Source organism: Drosophila rhopaloa, unplaced genomic scaffold (genome assembly GCF_018152115.1).
Source record: "Drosophila rhopaloa isolate 14029-0021.01 unplaced genomic scaffold, ASM1815211v1 contig_178, whole genome shotgun sequence".
Lineage (NCBI taxonomy): Eukaryota > Metazoa > Arthropoda > Insecta > Diptera > Drosophilidae > Drosophila > Drosophila rhopaloa.
Genome location: NW_025335059.1, coordinates 1,445,781 through 1,456,022, shown reverse-complemented (window position 1 = coordinate 1,456,022; position 10,242 = coordinate 1,445,781). Strand labels below are relative to the sequence as shown.

Below are 10,242 nucleotides of genomic sequence, written 5' to 3'. Positions count from 1 at the left end.
TTCATGTAAATAAATCAGAGCTGTTTGCTACATTTGCAAATACCGTGATTAATTTTTAATCGGCTTACTCATAAACTTATTAAAGAAACTTGGACATAAATGAAGTACAAAAGCTTTTACAACTAAATGAAGGACTTATGACTAATCACAAATGACAAGGAGCGGAAAACAAAAGATTAAGTAAGTAATTAAAACGTTTCAATCGAATTTAATCGATTGTGAGTGAAATCAATATTTTCCTATGCGGAACTGACTTGTAAAACAATTGTTTCTTTCTTAATTTAATGAGGGATTTTAAAGTGCCCGAAGGACAAAAGCTTTATATAGAAAATGCGTATAAACTCATCTCATTTCACGCTGACCTCCCCAACTTGTTTCACTAGACACGGGCTAGATTGCGTAATCGTTTTTTCATCCGCGAGGACCCCAGAGAGTTGGTTCATACCTGTACCGCCCAACCCACCTGTTTACCGCCCACCGCCCACGGCATGCTGTGTTTGATGCTCGCATTTTGCGAAAACAAATTTATTTTCAAGCGCGGCCAATAAATTGAAACTGACTGACCCAACGTCGCCTGTTGACCGTTGACTCGCCAGTTGTTTCTATTTCCATTTTTCCCGGAAAATGGTCGTGGAGGAGGATTATGTCTTTATGTGAATATTTTTGAATTTTATAACCGCTGCGCTGCTGACAGCTTGTCGGTGGGAGGAGGTGGGTGGTGGGAGGTTGGATGCGATTCGGAAAGAACGACAGATTCCTGTTTTTCACTTTTCAGCCAGATTCTGGCCATTACTTCTAATGAAGTCAAAAGCCCCGTTGCTACAAGAGCGGAAACTGAAACAAAAACTGAAATAACAGAAAAGACAAAAGGCCAAAAGCGCGGTGGGGTAAAATGTTTGAAAATATTCAAATTAATTTCAGGACGTCTCTCTCGCCGGCTGTTGTAAGTTCCTTCTGGCCAGGTTGTTGTCGCCATATTTTGCGTGTCCGCCACAGTCACCGTTTTTAATCCTGACTTATGGACTTCCATATTCGGTTTCGTCATCAGCGTAATGCCCATGCAGTCGGGCGGGTTTCCTTTTGTTTTCCGCGGGACAAACTGCTGACTCGCTTTTTGCGGCTGTCCGGATGACCCGTGGGTGGTTGTTGACGCCAATGTTTATGTTGATGTTGCTCCTGGTGTTTAGTTTTAATTACACGCGAGCCTGCTTCGGTAGTCACGCCTCGATAACTTGATTTTCTAGCCCTTCCTCATGTGAAAAGTGACAGCGTTCCACCTGGGGACTCGCCACGTAACTTTCACTCACCGAAAATTAGCAGGACATGGCGCAATTTGTCTTCCAGTTCGAAATGTTGCGGGGACAACGCGAATGTTGCCAACACATTTCCAGTGTGGAAAATCTCCCTTCGTTTCGGAGAGAATTTCGGAACGGCATTCGGGGCGAAAGCATGGTAGGGGTAGATTTTCACGTCTCTCTATTTCCAGAGAGCGACCAGTGAACTCAAAGAGATCCGAGCGACAGGTGAAAGTCACAATGTTTCGTGAAAACTTTACATGATCAAAGGATTATTCGTGATATAGAGTGATTGAAGATAGATGCTCAATAACTCAATTCGATAAATATAAAGTTACTAATTCAACTGGGCGTATTTAATTATAATTAGTTGGTAATTAGTTACGTTACATTAATTTTAAGGGACAGTATATTGCAAATTGCCATTTCTGAGTTCAGCTATATTTATATTTCGAATAAGAAGTTTATCTTGATCGATAGCTTAATTAAGTAATTAATTAAGTATATCAACGTAGTTCGATAAAAAAATGTTATGATTGTATTATTATCATCCTTGTATTGGCAAAGTTAATAAATATAAACAATTACAATTTCCCGATTTAAACTCTTGTAAACAACGCACTTAATTATTTTTTATGGCAAAAGCAAACTCTAGACTGTTGGTAATTCCGAATTCGCCGTGGCACAGTTGTCTAGCGGCGAACTGTGAGAGAGCCAGGACTGACTCGCACTTGCTCTCGCTCTAAGCGACCTCTCTCCGCCGCTCGTGTGCCCTCGTGGGCGTAACCGAACTCTGCCGAAGTGCCCCGAAGCGGTGAACCGAAGCCGAGTGCAGGGTGCTGAGAAACGACGGCGGGCAGCCAACTTGTTTCAGTTGAAAGTGAACCCTTCGACGCAGTTGACACGATTCGCGCGCGACTCGTTTTTGGTGTGCCATTCAGCAGGAGCAGAAATCCTGAAGCTGAGGCTAAAACACAACCAGGACATAAGCTGTGCGAGCAAAAAGGATTCTAACTGCAGGATTATGGTCATTTGTGCGGTGTGCTAACCTAAAACCAAGCAGTTCTCAGACTGCAACTAACTGAAAAGAGTAAAACACAAGTGGATAAACTAACGAGAATAAAAAGTGAAAACTTTAAGGATAATAAACTTGAAACGATCGCTCGTCACGTGAGTTCCAGTGGTGCAGGCCCAGGTAATAATTTGCAGCATATTAGTGAATTCTTGTGGGAGCCGTTCGTACTGAAATATTCAAATTGGCAGCGAATGTCGCTAAGAATATAAACGTGTACGTGCTGCAAGGAGCCGACTTGTGCCAGTGTTTACATTTTGGATTTTATGCGATAATACTCAACGCCATCAACAGCAGAAGCTGGTGGCTTGATGGGTGGGTTGGTGGGTGGATTGGGTGGCTTTGTGGCTCCTATTCTCCCGCCAGCTGCCAAATAAATACAGCAACAATAACAGGGCGGGCAATAAAAAGCCACCGCCAAGGGCTCAACCACACAACGGTCTTAGCCAAGAAGAGAGTCTGCGAAAGTAAGCAAAGTAACAAAACCAATTTTCATTGTTTTGCGGTGGCTTCCAAGTCGCACTTTTCCGCGGTAATATAGTGGAATGGGGTTGTGGAGTTGCCTTAAGAAACCAAAAAGTATAACAAAATTTCCTTCAACACACACACAAACACTTACCCACTGGGCAAAAAGCAAAAATAAAAATGTGCAAATGCCGACATGAAGTGAAGTAGAACTTGGCATGTGGCGTCCTTAGTTGTGTGTATGTGTGGGTGGGGCAGAATGTTTGTAAAAATGAGAAATGAAATAAACACATGCAATGGCGAAAGCGAAGGAACGAGAGAGCTACGTAAAAATCCGCTAAAAATTTAAATACTTGAGAGTGTTTTGCCGAAAAAGCATTTCATTCGACTTCTCATTTGGGCAAAAGTTTTTCGCCCTTGGAAGAGGTAAATACCCAGAAGCTGTGTAAATTAGGATTCAGGCAGACTTAATCCTGAAAAGCAGGCTATAATAGGGATATAATACCAGGCTCCATTTTCGGTGGAGTGGGTCCTGAATTCTTTGCGGCATAAATAAGTCGTTTGCAGCTGTTCGTCGGCATTTATTGGCTGCCTGTTCAGGCCAGCACAATTGTTTTTGGCATACGCCTGCAAGTATTCCGCAGACTCGACGTGTACACCAATTTCGTATGCTAAAATTGTTGGTAGCGGGTGCGGTGGAGGCGGAATCCTAACCACACATACTTTGGCAGCCAAAAAGGGGCGAAGACACGCGCTAGCTGCCATTTAATGCAATTGATTTGTGTTACCTAATTCGGTTAGAGAGCTTGTACAATTTCAATGTGGGGGCGATTCAGAACACTGAGAAAACCATAAATATCGTACTACGTTTATGTTATCTCACTTGTTTATAGCTACTTTTCATTGTAATAAAAACTTTTCTTGTGTAAATAAAAAATTAGTAATATAAGTAAGATGTTTTTAATTTAATTGTTTATTCTTTAAAAATATATTAATTCGTTAGGTAATACCACTCTTACAAAAAATAATTACAAAACGTTTAGCAACACAGTTGGTTTGCTCTTGCCTTCTGAAAAATAATAATTGGGCTTAATTTAGTTATTGATTGCAAATATTTTGTAAAAAATAAGAGTAGTTATTTCAAAAATATGTTTTACTGGTTAAACCTTATCCAGTATTTATAGCTTAGTTTTATTGATTATTAACTTTAGAAACCCATTCAATAGATTTTAATAAACCACACATTTTTTGGTACCTATATTTTCATTATTCTGCTTCTTGGGTCCATTTAATAGATGATTTAAAACTTGTATGAAATCTACTTTTTGATTATCAACGTAATCCGATTATAATTTGTTCCTGTGCAGCAGACATCATACTTGGAAGACAAGACAGCCTATCAAGCAATTTGCCCCGAAATTGCCAGTTTTAATTCCATTATGGGAGTTGGGGCAAGGCCACTTTCCTTCGCTCACACTTGCATGGATGCCTCCTTTTGTTTCAGGTCCTTTTGCTGGCGGATTTCGGCTGGTGCCGCCACACACACGCACGCCCCAAAAGTTGATTGATATTCAATTGGTAGGCTTTCCTGGTGCTTCCCGCTTCCACCTCTTCACTTTTCCTCCTTTGTTCGCCGCTTGTGGTTTGGATTTGCTGTTACACGATACGCTTTAATCTGCTCAGCAGCCCAAGCGGCCAAACTGCCAGGGCAATAGGAAAATCGGCGAACATATTGCCGGATTGGCTTCGAACGGTCGGTCACGCCACAAGTTGTTGGCCCATTCTCCTTCACGAGCTTTCCTTTCTCCGGCCTTAAGCGCTTTAAGTAATTTATAAACGCCTTTCGACCAGCCGAAACAAAAGCAATAACAACTTTATTGGATTTGCTTCTCTGCCATGCACTTTGGTCCGTCTTACGAGCGTTCTCAGCATTGTCTTGCCTTCGGCAGAAGTTGCGTTTTCTTATAGTTTAGTTTTTCCCTTTGGTTTTTCTGTGTTTTGTGTTAATTGAATGCGATTAGGCGGCCAGAAGAACGTTTTGCTGAGTGGTTGGTGATGGTCTTTGGTCGTGGGTCGCCAATTGCTAAAGATAAAATGTAGCTTAGCTGGCTAACGAGCTCCCAGTCGTTGTCAAGGTGACAACGCGCCGCCACCCAAACCACCCAATGGGGGTCGCTATTCATTGGAAATTCAATGCGGTCGCCATATCATTTACGACATCGCCCATTAAACGCTGGGAAGCGGGGCCTACAAAGATTCCGTGACCACATTTTTAACATTTTAATTATGGCGGGGCGTAACGCGATATCTGAGTGTACTCATATTCCGCAGGCTGTCAAGATAAAGAAGCAAAAAAATCAATAGCAATTTCGATGCGTACACTAAACACGACAAAGATAGCGAGCTTCAAGAGCCGCTTCGAAGAATATTCGAATTTCTGATGGCATCGCTGTTGCCAACATCCTACCTCAATTCACTCGGCGTTGCGGTCGAAGAGCACTTTGCACAGTTTTTCCTGCCAATTTGCTCAATTTGTATTTCAAATCATGCCGGCAATTTAAATGCCTCGAGAACGTCTCGAAGTCCCGAAAGGCGGGGATATATATTCGTACAACACTCCCCCACGTCGAAGATGCCCTACGAAACTATGCCACAGTTTTTGCGTCTTCTTTCTGTTTTTTATTTTTTCGGGAGGCTTTCAAAGTGATATATATTACAAAGACGTGGTTTAAGTTCAGCACAAAGTGGCAGGAATTTCATGAATTTCATTTGAATTCGTAATTGGTTTTCCTTTTGCCGCATCGGAATCGTGAAGAACCTGCTGCCTTGGCATCGCTATTTTCAGCCATTTTATTTATTTAAATTTCTGCCGCTTCCTGTTTTTTATCTGCCTAACTCCAAGTTCGCTTAGAAATTTTGTAGGCCAGCCTCTGCTCAATATTCTTGGCCAATTTAACTAACTCCAAGTTCATAGTTCGTTCGCTGGCGTAGAAATCAAGCCACACGGAAAGAAAAATAATTAGTTTTTATTTGGAAAAAGCTAAAATTTTTAATAGTATAGTTTTCTGACTTAAAATCAACCTTTCATTCATGTTTTATCTCTTATGAGTAATATTTTCAAGCTTAATTATAGGTTATTATTATATTTTATTATAAAGATTATTTGCCAAATGGCCAATATATATTGTAAACCAGATAAAGTGATAAGTAAAAGCTTGCAACCTATAAAAACTGTACACATTTATGTACATCTTAAATCTTCGTATATTTTTAACGTTAAATTTAAATCTGTTCTGTTTTAACGGTTTTCATATTTTTTGGCTGTGCATATCTTGGACTGCCTCAACTTGCGACTGGTAATTCCGATTGCCGTAGCGAAAAGATACAAAATTCGCCGACAAAAAGTCGGCTTGGCCTGTTCCTCACGTTTTTCGCTAGCGCTGCATTATGTTGTTTCATTTTCGAAGGCGGCGCACGCCCCATCGTTGTAGTTGTTGCAAAGTTTTTAATTAAATTTTATGTTGACTTTTGTGTGTCTGTCCCGCTCCGCTCAGCTCGGCTCAGCTCGAATCCGTAGGTTCGTGCGCCTCGTTTCCGTAATGTATGCCGCCTCTTGCTCCAGTTTACACACATTCTGCGCCCTGGATGCGCCTCCACCAGTCCCCTAGTCCTCCAACCCCCAGCCCCTGCCACGCCCACTTCGCTCCGGCTGCCGAGCCTCGACTGTCATTATTGCAATCTTTGTGAATGTTCAACGACTTTACACAAAATATTTAGTAGCCTGGCAGAAATTTGTGTACCAAAATATTTGCGTACAAATTTGTTTATTGAAAACAGCAGCTTCTAGGCGGACGTCGATGACTCTCGGTTGCTCGGATGCCTGAAATGTTTGTCCAAGCTCCGGGTTTTCGAAGGCGGATTAAGTTTCGTCTCAAACTTTTCCTCAATTTGGGGATCCATTAAAAAGTTCCCGTTCACAGAGACAAGACTGTGATTGCCTGAATTCTCCGCCGATAACTTTCATTAATTTTCCTTTAGAGCTTTACTCGCGAAATGCATGGCACACATTAAAATTGTAATTGTCTGCATTAATAATGGCTTACGAGTGCTGCGCAAAAAATTGGGAACATGATCTTGATAGAGCGGAACGTTAATGAAACCAGGAGGAGACTACGGCAAGTTAATGTGACTTTTGGTGAATATTCAAGCGAACCGAAAAAACGGAATTACTTGGACCCTCCAGCTACGTTGGCAGCCATTTTCACGCCCAATTTCAAGCAATTTTTCATTGCCATAGCCAAGGTTTTCACTAATTACTCGGAGCGCTGCTCCCCTCTGGTAAAACTTTGCTTGTAATTTAACAAATCATTGCAAGGGTTACACATTTCACTCAGTTTGGTTCTGCCAGCTGGAAAACCTGGGGGGAAAGTCCCTCGGAAGTATCCTTTTTGGCTGCGCAAAAGGGTCCTTTCTTTGGCATTTCTTGCCCGGCTTTTCAGTTTTTTCCCGCTGTTTGCATTTCTAAATGTGCAAATAAATGTATTCAAAATGTGTGCCATTGCTTCTTGGTGTTTATTTTCGCTCTCATTTCTGTTGCATACTTCTCAGCGCCCTGAATTACCTTTCTACTCTTCCATTTATTTTCCTTTGTTTAAGGCATTGTTGTGACATGAAAATAGTTTTATTTGCATTTAGATTATTTTCTTTATTTTCGGCCCTGATCTCCGAATTTCGCCATTAGCACTTTTGAGGGTTGCCAGGTGGAAGGTCCCTTTCCTTTGATTCTTGCCCTGGCTTTTGTTGGATTTCACTACCCAGTTTTTTATTTCCTCCGAACAAAAATAACTTTATCTTGGTGAAAAAAAGGGTTGGCCATTGTATTTGAAAAAGATCAAGAGCTGATAACAATTTTCACTTTGTGGCAAAACATCTTTGTCGTGGGGCCCACACAAAGGGAAGCCCAAATTAATCAAAATATTAACGAGGGAAGCAACGGAACCGAGTTTAATACCCAGACTTGCCGAAATCTAAACAAAAGGTGAAAGGAATAAGGTATACATAAATAAACAGATTTGCATCGTTTAATGTCAATTGCTTTATACAAGTCATATAAAATAGAAAAAGTCTGACTTAATATTTTCCACGGAAGCAAAATAGACGTCGATCGGCACGTTTTAAATAATATAAAAAAAAAAAAAAAAATCAGAAAATCACAAATTTGGACCGATTTCACCCTGTTGTTCCTATGGGAGATGTAGGATATAGACGTCCGATCGTCAGTGCTTTACCCTAATCAAGGTAGCATAAAAAATACGATTTGGAAAGATTCATGTCAATTGCTTATATACGTCGAAATATCCTAAAAATCATTAAATTTTAACCGATTTCACCCTATTGTTCCTATGGGAGTATAGGATATAGACGTCCGATCAAGCGCTTTTACCGATCAAGGTATGCATAAAAAATAAGATTTGGAAAGATTTATGTTAATAGCTTTTACATGCGCGAAATATCTTCCATTGAAAGTTATACCGATTGTTCCTATGGGAGCTATAGGATAAGACGTCCGATTAGCACGCCTTTACCTGATGAAGGAATGCATAAAAATACGATTTGTAAAAATTTATAACAATAGCTTTTACACAGCGCGAAATATTCTGAAACATAAAATTTGGACCGATTTTACCCTATTGTTCCTATGGGAGCTATAGGATATAGACGTCGATCGCACGCGCTTTACCGATCAAGGTATGCATAAAAATACGATTTGGAAAGATTCATGTCAATAGCTTTACACTGCGCGAAATATCATCAATTCTTCTAGATATATCCGATTGTTCATGGGAGCTATAGGATATAGACGTCCGATCGGGGCGATTTCAAACTTGATCTCGTACACATGTTTAGGACGAGTGTGAAAGTTTCAGATCGCTAGCTTTAAACAGCTCCAAACGGTATGAAACAACGGACAGACGGAAGAGGAAGGACAGACGGACATGGCTATAGACTCCTATTGATCGATAAGAATATATATACTTATAGGGTCGGAAACGTCTCCTTCACTGCGTTACAAACTTCGACCAAAATTAAATACCCTCGCAAGGAAAAAATAGCCAGTAGGGCAGTTGCAAATTTTATGAATTGTGGCCACAAAGACATTTTGCACTGCCTCTTTAAACGCTCCCCAAGATTCTATTCGGCTTTCACGGAGCTAAGCAGTTGCGAAATGAAGAAAAGGTCTGCCGGAAAACCTCAATCACGCAGAAACAATTTCTCTGGTAGAGAAAAAGGACGAAGGAGCCCCAAGGAGCGGAATGAAAACAAAGGCTGTGAAAAGCATTTTCCCAAACAATGGCAGACCACCAGCGGTCGGGTTTTTCGGCAGAGGTCTCTTTTTCCGGGCCTACTCATCTGGAGCGGCAGCGGCTTTTGACGCGCCTTTTGAGCTGGGATTGGTACGGAAAATTTTTTATCGGCCCTGAAAAGTGCTAACTGGTCTGGCTTTCAGTCTGGTGTGAAATTGATTTAATGAGTTTTTTCCCTGCGAAAGAAAAACGTCGTGTTGTGCTTAAATTAAAGTTGCAAAGCTCCTCAGCTTTCGAGGCGTTGGTGTGTAATGAGGGCAGAGAGTGCCTAGGGGCAAGTATGACTTTGACATGCTCTTTGATATTAAACATTTTCTGGGCAAAATTGAGATAGATTTTACTACTACACTTTTACACTTTGGAAAATAAGAAAAAGGATTAATATTACAAATTTAGCCTAACTTCCGAAAATTGTATATCAAACCTAGCTGAATCGTATTTGGGTCTTCGGATTGCCTTGCTATATCGACTTGAAATGTAAAACAAAAGAACAAAGATGTAAATAAAAAACTTCTTTAAAAAGTTCAAATATTCCACTTTTAGCTTTTATATATATACAAAAAACGAACCTACATAAGGTAAAATACCACCAATATTTAGTGATTGCCTGTTATATAGGCCTTACTTTTCTCAGTGCAAACCACATAGCATAATGCAAACAAAACTTGATTTGTGGTCTAAGGGCAAAGCTAATGGGCCGCCAGTAAATGGGTTGTGGGCTGGCTAATTGATAGCGCATAATTGAAAAGCCATCAAAACGTAACAAAATGAGCCGAGTGCCGGAAAACGAGAAGTGGAAAACAGGAGATGCTGTCACTTTGTTTGCGTACCTGACACAGCTAGTTAGCTGCCATTTGCATACCGAGCGGTAATTACTGCAGCCTCCGGCGAAAAAGCCTTCATTCCTGACGGCGGGTGCCGGCAACCAGTTAAAATGCTCCTGTTTCTGTCGCCAGAAGAGTCCTTGTCCTGTCTCCTCCCGTGCCCCTATGTGTTTTGTGCTGCGAAATAATTGATATTATAATTTAGCAGCGAGGCGACTTTT

General features: G+C 40.9%; 1 protein-coding gene across 1 annotated transcript in view; it reads left to right on the top strand.

Annotated features, from left to right (window-relative positions):
* The first annotated feature begins 2,182 nt into the window (after positions 1-2,182).
* Positions 2,183-10,242, top strand: part of LOC108052249 (neuronal growth regulator 1) — a 64,082-nt gene continuing 56,022 nt past the window's right edge. The window contains exon 1 of the mRNA XM_017134601.2: positions 2,183-2,490. The gene's annotated coding sequence lies outside the window, so the exon portion shown is untranslated. The remainder of the gene's footprint in view (positions 2,491-10,242) is intronic.